Source organism: Herpailurus yagouaroundi, unplaced genomic scaffold (genome assembly GCF_014898765.1).
Source record: "Herpailurus yagouaroundi ecotype Mexico unplaced genomic scaffold, PumYag 196, whole genome shotgun sequence".
NCBI classification, from domain to species: domain Eukaryota; kingdom Metazoa; phylum Chordata; class Mammalia; order Carnivora; family Felidae; genus Herpailurus; species Herpailurus yagouaroundi.
Window position 1 is genome coordinate 22924978 of NW_024412427.1, and position 15919 is coordinate 22940896.

Below are 15919 nucleotides of genomic sequence, written 5' to 3' on the forward strand. Positions count from 1 at the left end.
GCTCAGTCAGTTAAACATCCAACTTCGGCTCAGGTCATGATCGCACAGCTGCTGAGTTGGGAGTCCTGCATCAGGCTCTCCGCTGACAACTCAGAGCCTGGAGCCTGCTTCAGATTCTGTGACTCCCTCTCTCTCTGCCCCTCCTCTACCCATGCTCGCGCGTGCTCTCTCTCTCAAAAGTAAATAAACATTAAAAAAAAGGGGGAGGGGGCGCCTGGGTGGCTCAGTCGGTTGAGCATCCAACTTCGGCTCAGGTCAGGATCTCGCAGTTTGTGAGTTCGAGCCCGGCGTCAGGCTCTGTGCTGACAGCTCAGAGCCTGGAGCCTGTTTCAGATTCTGTATCTCCCTCTCTCTGCCCCTTCCCTGCTCATGCTCTATCTCTCCCTGTCTCTCATAAATGAATAAATGTTAAAAAATTAAAAAAAAAAAAGGCACAGGAGAAAAACAGACATAGGACTCAACATGAAGGGCATCCAAGATGGGACAATTTGAGTATTAAAAAGAATATTGATAGTAATAGCTTGAGATAATTCAAGTAATATGTAAACTCATGAATTCATATTGTCATCAAAAACAAAAACCCTCATTGCTGTTAGGGCACAAATTTACTTTTATAAAAACTCATAGATGGAAATAAGCATTTATCTTGCTTTTCCTGATAAATGCATTTTGAGGGAAAACTGAATACTTGATGAGGTAAAGTTGTTCCAGCTCAAAAATAGAGAAGCAATGATAGAATTTGAGCAACATCATTTTGCAACTCGTAAGGAAATAATGTATTAGACTATTGTGGTGGTTGGCAAATTACAGCCCATGGGCCACATCCAGCCTGCTATTTTTGTAAATAAAATCTTGGCTCATGCTCGTGTATCATGTATGAATGCTTTTGTGCTACAATAGATAGTTGAATAGTTGAAACAGAGACTGTATGGTCTGCAAAGCCTAAAATATTTACTATATGGTCATTTATAGAAAAAAAGTTTGCCAATTCCTAGATCAGAGCAATGATCATGAATTTTTTTTAAATTTTTTTTCCCCAACGTTTATTTATTTTTGGGACAGAGAGAGACAGAGCATGAACGGGGAGGGGCAGAGAGAGAGGGAGACACAGAATCAGAAACAGGCTCCAGGCTCCGAGCCATCAGCCCAGAGCCCGACGCGGGGCTCGAACTCACGGACCGCGAGATCGTGACCTGGCTGAAGTCGGACGCTTAACCGACTGCGCCACCCAGGCGCCCCGGTCATAAATTTTATAATAGATCTTATAATGGAGAGATCAGACTGATAATGCACTTTAATCTTAGCAACACTGAAAGTGGATCAGACAGTATATGTGAAACAATGTGATTTTACTAGAATGTCTACCATAGCACATCCATGAAGTATTCTTTTTCAAAGAAAAAAAGAAAGTAAAAGCAGGCCTTCTGATCTAACTACCAGATTATAGGAGATATGGGAGAGTTAGAAACTTGTTAAATGACAAAATGAGGACTCAGTCAACCAAATTCAGAATGTGGGGCATTCAAAAGAGGCAGATTGGGAAGGGAAATGGAGTGGCTGAAAAGAGACATATCTATCAAATACAATGTGTGGACCTTATCTGAATTCTAATTCCAACAAACCACCTGTAAAATGAGATTTTTTAAAAGACAAATTGGAAATCTGAACATGGCCCTGAGTATCCAATGGTAGTAAAGACTAACCATTAACTTTTTCAGTGTGATAACGCACTTGTGGTTGTATGTGTCTTAATCTTTAATGTTAAAGAGACATACTGAAGCTTGGGACTTGCTTTAAAATATTTAAAATATCAAAAAGGGGGTGAGGACAGAAAGATAGATAAAATAAAACTAGCAAAATGTTGTTAAGTATGAAAGCTGGGTGATGGATACTAGAGAGTTGAATATACTATTCTCTATTTTGGGGTATGTTTGCAATTTGCTATAATAAAAATAGAAATTAAAAAAATAATATGGGACAAATAACAGCACATTATTTTGATAGGATCAATGTTTAATTCATTCTAAATGTTTTTGGTTTTTTTTTTTAGATTTTATTTTTAAGTAATCTCTATACCAACATGGGGCTCAAACCCACAATCCCAGGTTCAAGAGTCACATGCTCTACCAACTGAGCTAGCCAGGTGCCCCTAAATCTGGTTTTAACATTGCTCACCCTAAACCTGTTTTAATATCTGTTTCTGCTTCCTTGACTGGCATTGTTGGTCTCTCTGAAACTTCTAACTACTGCAGCAATGACATCCAAATCTCTCACTGTATTTACCTTAATGCTGTAGAGGAGATGTTTTCTTTTCTCAACTTTACTTTCCAAGAATACCTCAATTAATAATATTCCTTGTATTTCTTTTCACAGAAGGAGAAAATACTTTCTTTTTTTTTTTCAAAATTTGGCTATTGCAGACCCCCAATCTCTTATGACAAGAATTAAAGGGAAAAAAAAAATGTCATAAGTAATACACATACACACACACGCACGTGCGCACACACACACATTCTGTCTCTCTAATGATCTCATTACAGTCTGGAAGAGTTTACAGATAAAAATCAAGCATCTAATAAACTCTTTAACTCCCTGCTGCTCATGTCCACTAAAACTCCCTTTATAAAAAGAAATCTTACATCTTTTTTTTTTTTTAAATTTTTTTTTTCAACGTTTATTTATTTTTGGGACAGAGAGAGACAGAGCATGAACGGGGGAGGGGCAGAGAGAGAGGGAGACACAGAATCGGAAACAGGCTCCAGGCTCCGAGCCATCAGCCCAGAGCCTGACGCGGGACTCGAACTCACGGACCGCGAGATCGTGACCTGGCTGAAGTCGGACGCTTAACCGACTGCGCCACCCAGGCGCCCCTCTTACATCTTTTATAAATACAAATCTTACACAGAATGTCTTAAGGTTATTCTTTTAAGTCATTAAGCTTCTGATATTTTATTACCTGTTTTTTTGTGTTAAATAATTGTCTACTACGTTAAGCTACCCTCTTCCCTTTCTCTTTATGAGCATTTATAAATAAAATCTTGATTTAAAATAATGTAATTTTGGGGGGCACCTGGGTAGCTCAGTCAGTTGAGAGTCTGATTCTTGATCTTAGCTCAGGTCTTGATCTCAGGGTCGTGAGATCAAGCCCTGCATTGGGCTCCTCACTGGATGTGAAACCTACTTAACAACAACAAAAAATAATGATGTAATCAGAAATTACATTACAGTTTTATCAGAAGTCAAAATTACAGACCTCTTAAGAATGTGGAAAATCACAGAGGTTGTCCTTCTATAAGAAGCAGACCCTAAATTGACCTAGCTTATGCCAAAATTAAAAGCACATTATTACTCATCTGATGGTCATAAAGGTATATTAAGATAGAAAATGGTCCATAATTATAGGGCCACAGTTCTCCATCTGGGGCCAGATCAGTTTCATAATTCAGGGTTTCTTGAATTTTAGAAAAATAATACAGCATCTAGCACCTATAACCAAAATAATATAGTGTTTAATACCCATAAGCAATATAATCATAATGCTCATAATCAAACACAACAGTATTTCTGCAGTAAAACTAATCATATTGAGTGGAATAAAGACTGTAAACTGACTCATGTCAGCTAAGATTAAGTTTTGCTACCAAAGGAGTTATAACAAAACTTTTTGGATTTTAGAACTTATTGGATTTTGGAATTATAGTTAAGAGATTATAATCTTGAATTATGTAACTATATCTTCTTATTTCGGCGACTCTCAAAAGTAACATTACTTCGAAGCTAAAATATTAGATACTAAAAATATTAGATACTAAAGAAAGAGTATGTGGCGTTTTATTAGCTCAATTGGTTAACCATCTAACTCTTGATTTCAGCTCAGGTCATGATCTCATGGTTCGTGGGATTGAGCCTCATATGCTGGGCTCATGCTGTCAGTACGGAGCCTGCTTGGGATTCTCTACCCCACCCACCCCTCCGTCCTCCTGCCCCACCATTCCCCAGCTTGCTCTCTCGCTCTCTCTCTAAATAAATAAATTAATTAAATAAAAGCTTTATTAAAAATAAAAATTTAAAAAATAATAAAATAAAAAATAAAAAAATACAATTAGTTTTATTTGCCTTGGAAAGAAACAGAACAATAATAAAGGAGAGAACTTTTGCAAGTTACAGATTTGTATGCTCTGGGATGGACTTATGTCAACTAGACAACTACTCTTTTGGATACATTTATGATCCTGGTGACATTAGTGAAAAGGACAGGACAAGTAATGGACTGCATGCCCTTTCTCCTTTCATCCAAATGACTCTGCCAGGCAAGTGTCAAAGGTCTCCATGGAACAAACTTTCCTAGAAGCAATTACAGAATTAATATTTTGGCAATGGGTCATAATAAAAACAACAGGTATGTAACTTACCAACTTAAGCTTTTTCTTGCCAGAGCTCTGTACTTAAAAAAAATTTTTTTTAATGTTTATTTTTGAGAGAGAGGGAGAGACAGACAGACAGACAGACCGACCATGAGTGGGGTAAGGGCAAGAGAGAGAGGGAGACACAGAATTCGAAGCAGTCTCCAGGCTCCATGCTGTCAGCACAGAGCCTGATGCAGGGCGCGAACTCACGAACTGCGAGATCATGACCTGAGCCAAAGTTGGACATGTAACCGACTGGGCCACCCAGGTGCCCTGAACTCTGTACTTTTTTAAAGATTATGTTTCCCATTGCTGGAACATACCACTTGGTTGACTAGATTAAATCGAACTTACCTGAAGATTCCAAGCCTGCTATTTCCCTTGGATGTGACTCTTCTGAGGACGTCCAAGTACTGGACTATCTGGCTCAGAAATGTCGTCCTTATTAGGCATTTGGAAAACAGGGCTGCTTTTGATTCTGTGCCATCCCAAATGTATGAGCCCGACTAAAGGTACCATAACAACCAGAACTTTGTAGTCTCTCCAGAAGTTCTGAAAGCTCATAGTACTTCAGCATCAGTGCACCTAAGAAAAGGCCAATAATTAAAGACAGGAACAAAACAACTCCCTCAAGTTCTATCTATGAACCACCACAAGTAAAATATTGCACTCTAATAAAAGTAGACTGTTAAAACATTTTTAGGTGTAATACAGTTTACTGTTAATTAAAAAGGATATGTTGTAGGCTCAAAGGGATAGCAGGAAGTCAGGCTTGAGAACCTCATAAAGCAATAAAACCTTTAGTCAAAGATTGTAAAGGCGCCACATTACCTGCTAGAAAAGCTATATACATCTTTGGAAATGCTCACGCATAGATATGGTTTTCTTTATATAATTAACTATACTTTTTCTGAGCCGCAGTAAACTTAGATTTAAAAATAATTACATTTAGTCATTATTTTAACTGAAGAATCAAATGGTAATCCTTAAATATGTAGTAAGAACTTAGATTCTGCATTCCGACACATGTAAGTGATGGTGTTTCAATGGAGATTGGGAGAGTCATGCATAGATTCTAATTGTAGCAAACAAATTTTGGCATGGACTCTGATTTAGGATGAATTAATGCTATTTCCATTTATGTCCTGAAGCACAGGATTTTAGTGGTTGCCCTTATCACTAATAACTCTACCACACAGGGGTCTACCCAGTTTACATGGAGAAATTGGAGCTAATAACTTGCATGGATTTACAAAGCTAATTTGTATTAAAGCAGATTTCTTTCCTGTCTTTGGTTTGTAAAGCCTGGACTGTGGCCCAGGAAATCTGTTTCTGATGATCTGTTGGCTTTGGGAACTTGAGTCTGTACAACCTTTAAAGACTTCTTAAACTTTTTTATTTAAGGGACACTCGTTAGGCTTTAGTGATTAGCTTATAGACTTGCAATAGTATGAACGGACCCACTTTCCAAGTTCCTTTCTGAGCATAGACAGACAATAAGGGCTGCTCCATCATCTGTGGGATATACTAAGAATTATGTCCAGTTGCATGTAGATGAAATTTGGTACATGCAATCTGTTACGTTATAATAATTTTGTATGAATGCCATTAGAAAAATATCTCAACAAAACTTACTTCTTTCCAAATCAAGATTAAAATATACTGCTGGGGTGCCTGCGTGGCTCAGTCAGTTAAGTGTCTGACTCTTGATTTTGGCTCAGGTCATGATCTGGTTTGCAGGATCGAACCCTGTGTCAAGCTCTGCATTCACCGTGTGAGGTCTGCTCTCACTCCCTCTCCCTTTCTCTCTGCCCCTCCCCTCCCCTGCTCGCATGCACACACTCTCTCTCTCTCTCAAAAATAAATGAACGTTAAAAAAAAAATACAGCTAGTGAGGTGAACAACTGCCTCAGTGTTCTGGGTATATTAAAAATAAACAGCTCAGAGTTATGCCTATGTACATATATCATTTCCAGCATTAGAAACCATTTCTCTCAGTGTCCAAATTCACATTATATAAGGACTTTGTTGCAAAACTTAAACTACTAGAGAAAAACAATGGCCTAGTTGGCTTTCTGTGGCCTTTTCCTGTTCTAACGTGCTCTTGTATCCTATACACTTTCTGCAAACCTTTAGGGACCATACTTTTATTGACATATTTATGTTCTATCTTTGGAGAAAGCCTATTACAATTAATTGTATCATTAAATTTCATTGTGAAGCCCACTATACAAAATGCTTTTGAGATTTGAGGATACAATAAAACACAGTGGTCTGGAATAGTGAGGGAAGAACTATAGCAAGGATTACTTCGTAGAGGGACAGAAGCTGCACCAAAGTTACCTGGCTTGTGTTGCGTGATGTGATATTTTTGTCCACAAAATACCTTCAATTAAAGGGTTAGAAGATAACATCATTCATATCTAGTTTCATCAGTACTTACGGTGATTCTAACACCTCTGAACTCTCAACATGAGGTTATCAATTCACATTACTTTTTTTAAAAAAAAAATTTAATGTTTATTTTTGAGAGAGAGAGAGAGAGAGAGAGAGACAGAGACAGAGAGTGCAAGCTGGGAGGGGCAGAGAGAGAGGGAGACACAGATTCCGAAGCAGGCTCCAGGCTCTGAGCTGTCAGCACAGAGCCAGACGCCGGGCTTGAACTCATGAACTGTGAGATCATGACCTGAGCTAAAGTCGGACGCTTAACCGACTGAGCCACCCAGGTGCCCCAAGTCACATTACTTTTGATGGATGGCATTTCTTCTATGCAGTTTACTTCTCCATGATCTCTAATATAATTCAATATTTGTCAGCTTTTTTCCTGAATTATAAACTTTTAGGGAAATAGTTTATAGAAAATAGAGTTATCTGCATAAAAGAATATAATAATAAAGTTGGGGTGAAGAACTCAATAACTAAAATTCAGAATAAATTAAACTACGATCTGTAACAGCAATGTTTGGGCAAGTGTTGTACAGAAGAGCCTCTCCATATAAAACACAGTATGTGATGTGATGTACTGTGAACCTTCTTTGAGAAGAATCTTGGATTAACATCAAGTTAGCTTACACTTAATGAATCTTTGGTCATCCATGGGTTAAGGACAAAGGAGGCACTCCATTTTATTTACTCTGTGTTGAATGGTCTATTATTTGTTTCCATTAGGATAATTTAAGGATCTATGCATCTTTTTATACATTTAGGTTGAGTTAAATCTGGGAATTATTATTTTTTTGGTTGAAAACTCATCATTGGTCAATATCACCGAGTCCCAGTAACAGACTTCCTGGCTAGTAAATGATGTAGACTGATCTAATTAGTTGCTTCTGTTTATGCAACACCTACATGCCCCCATTTCCTCAAATTCTCCATATGTCATATGTTGATTTGGGTAATGGGAGTGAGAGGCTGGTAACTATTTTCCAATGATTATTCTGTTGTATTCTGAGAGGTCTGGAAATCGGTCAGGATCTAGAGAGGGCTTTTTACTTTATAAAACACTTTTATTAGAGTTTTCACATTTAATTCACCTAAAAACACTACCACACTGTGTACATAACTGTCCATCTCCACCAAGCCTGATGGAACTGGCACTCTTTTAAAATGGTACAGGTAACTTTAACCTCCTTCATTTTTTTTTTTTTTTCCATTTAATAGGTTTTCAGCATACTACATGTCTCCAATAGGCTGAAAAACCAACTTCCCAGGAAAAACACATTAAACTTTACTAACGAAGGCTCATTGTTAGTTTTAAGAAAAAGACAACACAGTTTTGAAATTTGATGTTAGATGTGATAGTGAGGTAATGCATTCCTTATTTTGTTCATATCTTCTTGTGGAGGTTTAAAATATAATCAAACATATTTTGGGGGTATAGTCTTAACATTTTTTTTTCGTCAATTCTTCTGTGGGATTTTTTTCAAAATGAAAATTAGCATAACTGCCCATTTCTAATAAATATAATATAGGCTTGCTTTTTAATAAAGTTAGAAAATATAGAAATAAGGAAAAGAAAACTAAAAATGTCTGTTCTCTTTGCAGTTTAAACAAAAATGTGATGACGATTTACATGCTGTTTTATAATCTTTTCTTCCCCCAAGAATATAAATCTTCATTATCATTTTTGATAGCTTTATAATATTCGATTGTATGGAAACATGCTAATTTGATAGATCTCTGATTGATAGAAATTTGAGATTTGTTTCAATGTTAAATTTATTCCTAATTACGCTATGGCAACAAATATTCTTTTTTATTTTAGAGAGGGAGAGAGAGAGTGTGCGAGCCAGGGAGAGCAGCGGAGGGAGAGAGAGAGAATCTTAAGCAAGCTCCACGCTCAGCACTGAACTGGACACTGGACTCAGTCCCACAACCCTGGGATCATGACCTGAGCCAACATAAAGAGTCAGACGCTCAACCAACTGAGCCACGCAAGTACCTCTGGCAACAGATATTCTTGTAAATATTCCAGAGTCCTTGTTTACAGTTCCTATAATATGCTGCTTCTCAGGACAGTGTGAAGAATTACCAGATGTCTTCATTAATTCATTTTTCAAATGAACTTACGAGGTTTTCTAAAACTCTTGACTTTTACAAAGGTTCATGATGTTGAGCAGCGGGGATATTGAGATTCAATTTGGGAAGTGGGAAATTAAGCTATATGCAATTTATCTCATGATGGTCCTTCCCTCAAAACACTTGTCAAGTCATTCCAAGTTAGATGGAACTATTTTACTGACACCAGAGATATCTGAGTCTGAAACAAAACAAGAATGTGCTCAAAATGATCAGGTTTGATGATCAGTAACAGGCTGATCCCTAAAAATAACTAGTCCTTGCTGTTTATTCATTGAGCTTTTCAAGTTTGCTTGGACTAAAGCAGCAACAGAAATGAGAACACAGTGATTTTTCCTCCTTGCTACCCCTGTTTGGTGTACTTGCAACTGCCTTTTTCTTATCTTTTCTGAATCTTTTTTTAATGCACTGATAAACAAAAAAAGGTACAGGGCTCTTGGAAATATGAGAGAAGGTAAGAGAAGTAAAATTACCAAGTTTTAGCTCAACTAAAATAGCATTTAGAGTTTTACTCATTGAAATGCTTTAAGTTTAAAATACACTTAGAGGCAATCTTCCCACAGATTATGCTTTCATATAGTCTTCTTTCAAAAATATATACCTTGCATTATTACAAAGGTTTTGTAATTTTTATCTCATTTTGTTTTCATACCAGTTTTATGAGGCCACTTTATGAGGAAACACTAAATGATTGATTTCCAAGATTACTGATAGTGAATTGTGGCACTCAACTTCGATTTTGGAGTTGGTCTGGTAGTCTTGGCTGGTAGTCTGTAAAGCTGTTTTCAAAAGTCAAGACTTAGTGACCCAGCTCTGGCAGTAGAGTTAATCAGAATTTCCTGTGCAGGATGATGGATGAGAAGAACATTCTGAGTGAATCATGCATACTTGAGAGTCACCAAGGTCAACTATCCTAATGCGTTAAGCCTGGCATGTTTTTCTGATTCTCATGTCAGGTATGTAAAGGGTTAACAGTAGTCTTGTGCCAAATCGTCCAGAATTAGAGTCTATGTCCTCCAAACACATATCTGTGACCTACTAATAGTTGAGATTAGCTGGGCTAATTTTAGTTCAGTTTTCTTTAGCATAGTACTTAGTACAGAATGAATAGCAAGAGTTAATGAACCATAGAATGGGGAGAAGTTTGCTATACCTCTACCTTAATAAAATATTATAATCTTCTGAGTACATAGAAATATAAAAACCAAGAAAGGAAAGCACTGAGTATATTACTGAAAACTACAAATATTCTTTAAAGTTAAGGCATTACTGTGTCTAAAGCAGCAACTTTCCCAACCCTTACTTTGTATTACAGAGATTATTATCTCTTCAATTTCTACCACTAAGGCCTCTGACAGGCTTGCTGAAGCTTGTTACATTCCAAGCTAACTGAAGGTCTCTTGGTGATGGAACTGGACAGTAAGGCAAAGGACAAAAAGGCAACTAAGCTTCTTATAAAATCCTAAACAGCTTGGCTCTCGCTATCAGTTTACTCTATGTAGTATCATATTAATTAGAACCATCAAGTCTTGTTATTAGCCATTACTAAATTAGGCCTACAATAACCTGGATGCAGGAAGTAGTCTGAAAAAGGTTAGCATTTTGCCTACTGGGCTTGCTGGACGCCATCTGCTGGTCTTTTAGACACAGTGTAAAGGTAGATTCTTTTTAGGTTTTCATTGCTGCTCTGCTTAAAGTATTTGAAAAATAGTAATTTTTAAAAACTTCCACCAAATGTAATTTAAACATGAAGAGGACATTAGAATGTTAAACAATTAATTTAATGAGATCTTGTGCCTATGACAAGAGATGAAGTTTACTGGAACTGTATTTCTTTTACAATGTCGGCTACAGTTATTTGGGAACTCTTCATTTTTCTTTCTTTTTTTAATGTTTATTTTGAGAAAAAGCACACTAGTGGGGGAGGGGACAGAGAGAGGAGAGAGAATCTTAAGCAGGCTCCATGCTTGGCATGGAACACAATATGGGGCTCTATCCCACGACCATGAGATCATGAGCTGAGCCAAAATCAAGAGTTGTGCGCTTAACCAACTGAGCCACCCAGGTACCCTGGGAATTCTTCATTTCTGAGCTCCCAATCACTGATGCTAAAAATATCCTGTTTTTAATACGGCAGTTCAAATGTTGGCACTTTTTGTGTACACATTAGAAAGGACTGTGTACTGTCTTCATGCTTACTCAACTGGCACACTAGAGACCAACAGTTTCTTTTTTTCCCCCTTTTATCAACTAAACACAGTTTGCTGAATTTTCATCTTGTCACTACTGTCAGCTCTTGATGAATTGAATGGATCATACCTGAGTTCTAAAGTTTCCATTTGGCAAAATCCTATCATGGCTCTCTCCCCTCCATTCAAGGTTGGCTTGACCTACACCCAATAGCTACAGTGCTGACAGCACAGCTGGTCAGTAGTCAAGAACACAGTGAAGGTCGGGGTGCCTGGGTGGCTCAGTTAAGGTTAAGTGTCCAACTGTTGGTTTTGGCTTAGGTCATGATCTCATGGTTTTGTGGGTTCAAGCCCCACATTGGGTTCTGTGCTGACAGCGTGGAGTTTGCTTGGGATTCTCTCCCTCGCTCCCTCTCTGCCCCTCCTCCACTTGCACAGTCTCTCTGAAAATAAATAACTTAAAAAAAAAAAAAACCACAGCAAAGGTCAACATAGTTATATATGAGTATTTTATGGCCTCTGCTACCCTTCTCCATTATTGTGAATTCAATGTCTTTATACATAAATAATATAGTGAAAACATCACAAGTTTTGTAGAGGAGCTTTACTAACAGTCCAAAATGTAAACAGTGAGTGAGTGATGAGGGACTAATGAGGAAGAGAAAATCAGTTTATTGCAGGCTGTGGCTCATCGGAAAGATTGTAGTTTTTTTTTTTTTAATAGACTTTATTGAGTTTATACACAACACTACAACTTTTCCATCTCCTTTCTGTTTTTAAACCTGGCTGCCATTTGATGCTGAGGTTGCTGAGGGAAGAGGAGTGGGTATCATGTTGAAAGCCAGATTGTTCCAGATTAAATGTGCAGTCAATTGACCCCTTAGGGCTACCCCTGTGTAGCTCTGATTTCTATCTTCATCATTTTCTTTTTTTTAATTAAAAAATTTTTTTTGAAAGTTTATTTATTTTGAGAGAGAGAGAGAGAGAGAAAGAGAGAGAATCCCAAGCAAGCTCCACTGCAGTGCAGAGCCCAATGTGGGGCTGAAACCCACAAACCATGAGATCATGACCTGAGCTGAAGTTGGACACTTAACCAACTGAGCCTCCCAGGCTCCCCTATCTTCATCATTTTTAAGAGCTCTATTTTACTCTTCACCTTTGTTTCTGCAGCTAACCTACTGGCCAGAAGAAACTGTAGCTATTGCGTATCAGCACCTTCAACTTCCTGTCCCACATATAAAAAGAGACCCACCCATCTTAGCTCTCATCTTAACCTTTTTCCCTGCATCTCTTCAGGGTTCTAACTCCACTACCTCTCTTACATCTCCCACCTCCCACTTATAATGGGGTCTTCCTCCTCTGCAAAACCTATTCTTCCCCATTGAAAAGAACGAAAACAAATTCCTAAAGCAACTGCTCTTTACTAGTCTCCCTTCTAGCTACTACACAATCTGATTCCTTTCAAATAATGAATCTTCTCCTAGAGTCACTTCCCACTTCCATTTTCAAACTCAAGTAACGTGCTTTTGTTCCACTCTCCATGGAAACTGCTCTGACTGTAAAGATCACCAGTCTCTCCCCTTACTTGATCTCTGAAGCATTTTGATGTGCTCCGGAAACTCCCTTAAGTACCTGGGACTCCAGTCTGTTCCTTCTCAGTCTCCTTTAACGGCCCCTCGGGTTTCCATCCCCCTTTCAACTTTATCAGAGATTTGTCCTTGGTTGTCTTTCCCCCCTGTTTCTTTCCTAGGTGGTCTCATTCACATCCAAAGCTTGTATTATAATGCATCCACTAACGACTACTGCACTTTCATCTCCAGCTTATACCCACATAGCCAACTGCTACTCTTCACCTTTTCCTGAACCCACAAGCAGTCTCAACTCATGTCATATAAATATGAATCCTCTTTCATTTCCAAACTGCTGTTCAACCTTATTTCCTGTTTTGGCAAAAAAAAACAAAAACAAAAAAAAAAAAAACAAACCCCAAAACATAAAACATTTCCTGCTAAGCCATTCAATTCTGGATATAGTTGTCTCTACCCTTTTCCTTATATTCCTCATCCTATCAGTCACCCAGCCTTGCCATTTGACATGAAACTCTTATATATAACCTCTTCCCACAGCCATAGTCCTGACCCTCATTACTTCACATGACATCCTTGCTTATAATCCAGTGGCTCTCAAAATGTCGTCCCCCTCACCAATAGCATTAGCATCACCTGGGAACTTTTGAGAAATGCAAATTCTGTGGCCTCCTCTGACTTACCAAATCAGAAACTCTACGGTGGGGTCCAGTAATCTGTGTTTTAACATATTCTGGAGAGTACGTTAAATTTTGAAGTTAAAGTCTAAGAATCACTGTTCTACTTTACTCTTCACTATATATACTCCACACACTTAACAGCCATCTTGCAAAATCCCCACATCTGGTTGTTATGCTTTGCTTAGAAGCCTTTAGTGATATTTTTGTTAGAAGGTGAAATCTAAATTTCTTAGTACAGCATAAGAAACACCAGGATCTAGTTCCTGTCTACCAGTTTTCAGAAGGTAAAGCACAATCAATCATTTTCGTAAGAATGCACTGTCTTATAGTGTGATCAAGGGGATGAACTGTGGAATCCTACTGCCTGAGCTTTCGTCTCCACCCCTGCACTTTACCACTAGCTGTGACCTTGGATGAGTCACTAACCTCACTAAGCCTCAGTTCCATCATCTGTAAAATGAATGTAATGACTTCCACATCACAAACTTGTTGTGAAGTTAGCACAATACCTGGCACTTAGTCTGGACTCAGTGATTATTGGCTATTACTCCTATTTTGATTATTTCAAAAGGAATAGAGCCAACCTCGAGTGTAGTAAGAAGAGGACTGGAATGACTGCCCAGACTAAGGGATGTGGTCCCCATAAAGGAGGCCTGCTTCTCTGGGCAGTTTGAGTTAGTCTGGAGGTGAATAAAGATACCCTGATTCTCATGAAAGAGGTTCTGAGATCTCTGGGGCCATTTTGATTAGACGGGTGGATCGATAATCAGATTCCAGGATGTTATAGGAAAGGTAGCAAACTCCTACAGTGAGAGCCAGGAAAGCAAATTTTAAAGAAACAGGAAAATTCAAACAGAGCAAAGCAGCAAAAAATAGGGTGAATAATTTATTTGTTTCTCTGATAACAGCTAACAGAGTTGCTGAGGGGTTAAATATTAGAGTCCTAGTGGACTATATTTTCAGAAATGTTGTTGGTTACTTAAGAGCAAAGGTATTAAGTAATGATGGGAATCCAATTCTCACTACCACAAATTAGTTATCATCTTGGGCAAATCACTTCTCTCCTGCCTCAATTTAATAATCTGTAATATCAGCTATATTATGAAGATCACTACATATTTATATTTATTTATTGCTTAGTAAAGGGTCTAGCATGTGGGAAGAGTTCAATACATGGCAACTATTATTAGTGGAAGTATATTATCTTTAATACAAATTAACAGAAAAAGGCACCTCTGGAGATTCCTGCTTGACCAAAGCAGTTGTTTATTATCACCTAATATTTCAACTATAATACTTGGTTATAATTTATAAAACTGAGAAATATTATAAAGACATATCTCCAAACAGTGTTTATATCACTTAGGGCTTATCAATTTTCACTTCAAATATGTGTGAGATTAATTTTATTTGAATGTTTACTCAGTGTCTGTTAGGTGCTAGCAGGACACTAGGCTGGGTGGGGGATGGTGTGAGTGTGGTGGTAACTACCAAACTGAATAAGGCATGGTTCCTGTTCTCAAAAGAGAATACAAGCCTGAGAAGAGAAAGGTACAATCCAAATAAAACATGATTAAATGCTGTATTCGAGCAAAAACAACAACAACAACAAAAAAACAACCCAAACTGTATAGAGATTAAAAGTCTTTACCAAGTTGACTATTTTCTCAAAACTTCCAGACTTCTCAGTTTCTCCCCTATCTTCCATCTATTTTTACATACTCCATCTTTAGTAGTAGCAGGGAGTCAATATCTATAAAAACCAGTAACAGCCACCCACTGCAGCAGGAGGTAGCAGCCATTGTTTTTTCTCGGTTATATTCTCAGCGCATAACAGAAAGTGGAGCATCTTCCTCCTTTTGTCCTACACAGGGTTTCATTCTTGTGCTTAGTTCAGATGTCACCTACTCAGTCCTTCTCTGAGCACTCAGCCTAAAGTTTCTTCCCTCTCCCACCATCATTATTCTCTAGCACATCCCACCATTACTTCTGAAGCCCTCCCATTGTGGTGAATGCTGTGATGTGCCACCTCGATCCCCTTTAAGAATGAAAGGCTTATTTCCCCAGCTCTCCGGATTGCTGAGACAGATCTCAGTTGTCAGTCCCTTTACAGGACACACTTGGCTGAAGAGAAGGGAAGTCAGGCCTTCTTTCCAGGGCAACAGGCATCCAATGACCACCCAGGTATAGACTTGGCTCTTCCCTCCAACTTGGGACACCTCTGAAGGGCCAAACCATCACCTAGAGTTCCCTTGGGACTGAACTGCAGCTTAACTTTTTCTATCCACCCATTCCTGCTTCCTTTCTTCCTTGGTAAGATCCAGAAAAATCCTTCCTAATAAATGTCCTGCCCACAAATCTCCTTCCCTGGGAACCCACCTAGCATAATCTGGAAACACTTTGTTCACTGTTAGCGTACTTGTTTATTGTTCCCTCTCCTATCACTAGAATATAAGCTATATGTGGTCAGGGACTATGTC

General features: G+C 38.2%; 1 protein-coding gene across 3 annotated transcripts in view; it reads right to left on the reverse strand.

Moving 5' to 3' along the window:
- The window catches only part of MKKS (MKKS centrosomal shuttling protein), a 29854-nt gene that overhangs the window by 12682 nt on the left and 1253 nt on the right, over positions 1-15919 (reverse strand). For 2 of the 3 annotated variants that reach the window (XM_040447702.1, XM_040447701.1), the window contains exon 2: positions 4761-4991. The exons of the other annotated variant lie outside the window; for it this stretch is intronic. The gene's annotated coding sequence lies outside the window, so the exon portion shown is untranslated. The remainder of the gene's footprint in view (positions 1-4760; positions 4992-15919) is intronic. 3 annotated transcript variants of the gene reach the window in all.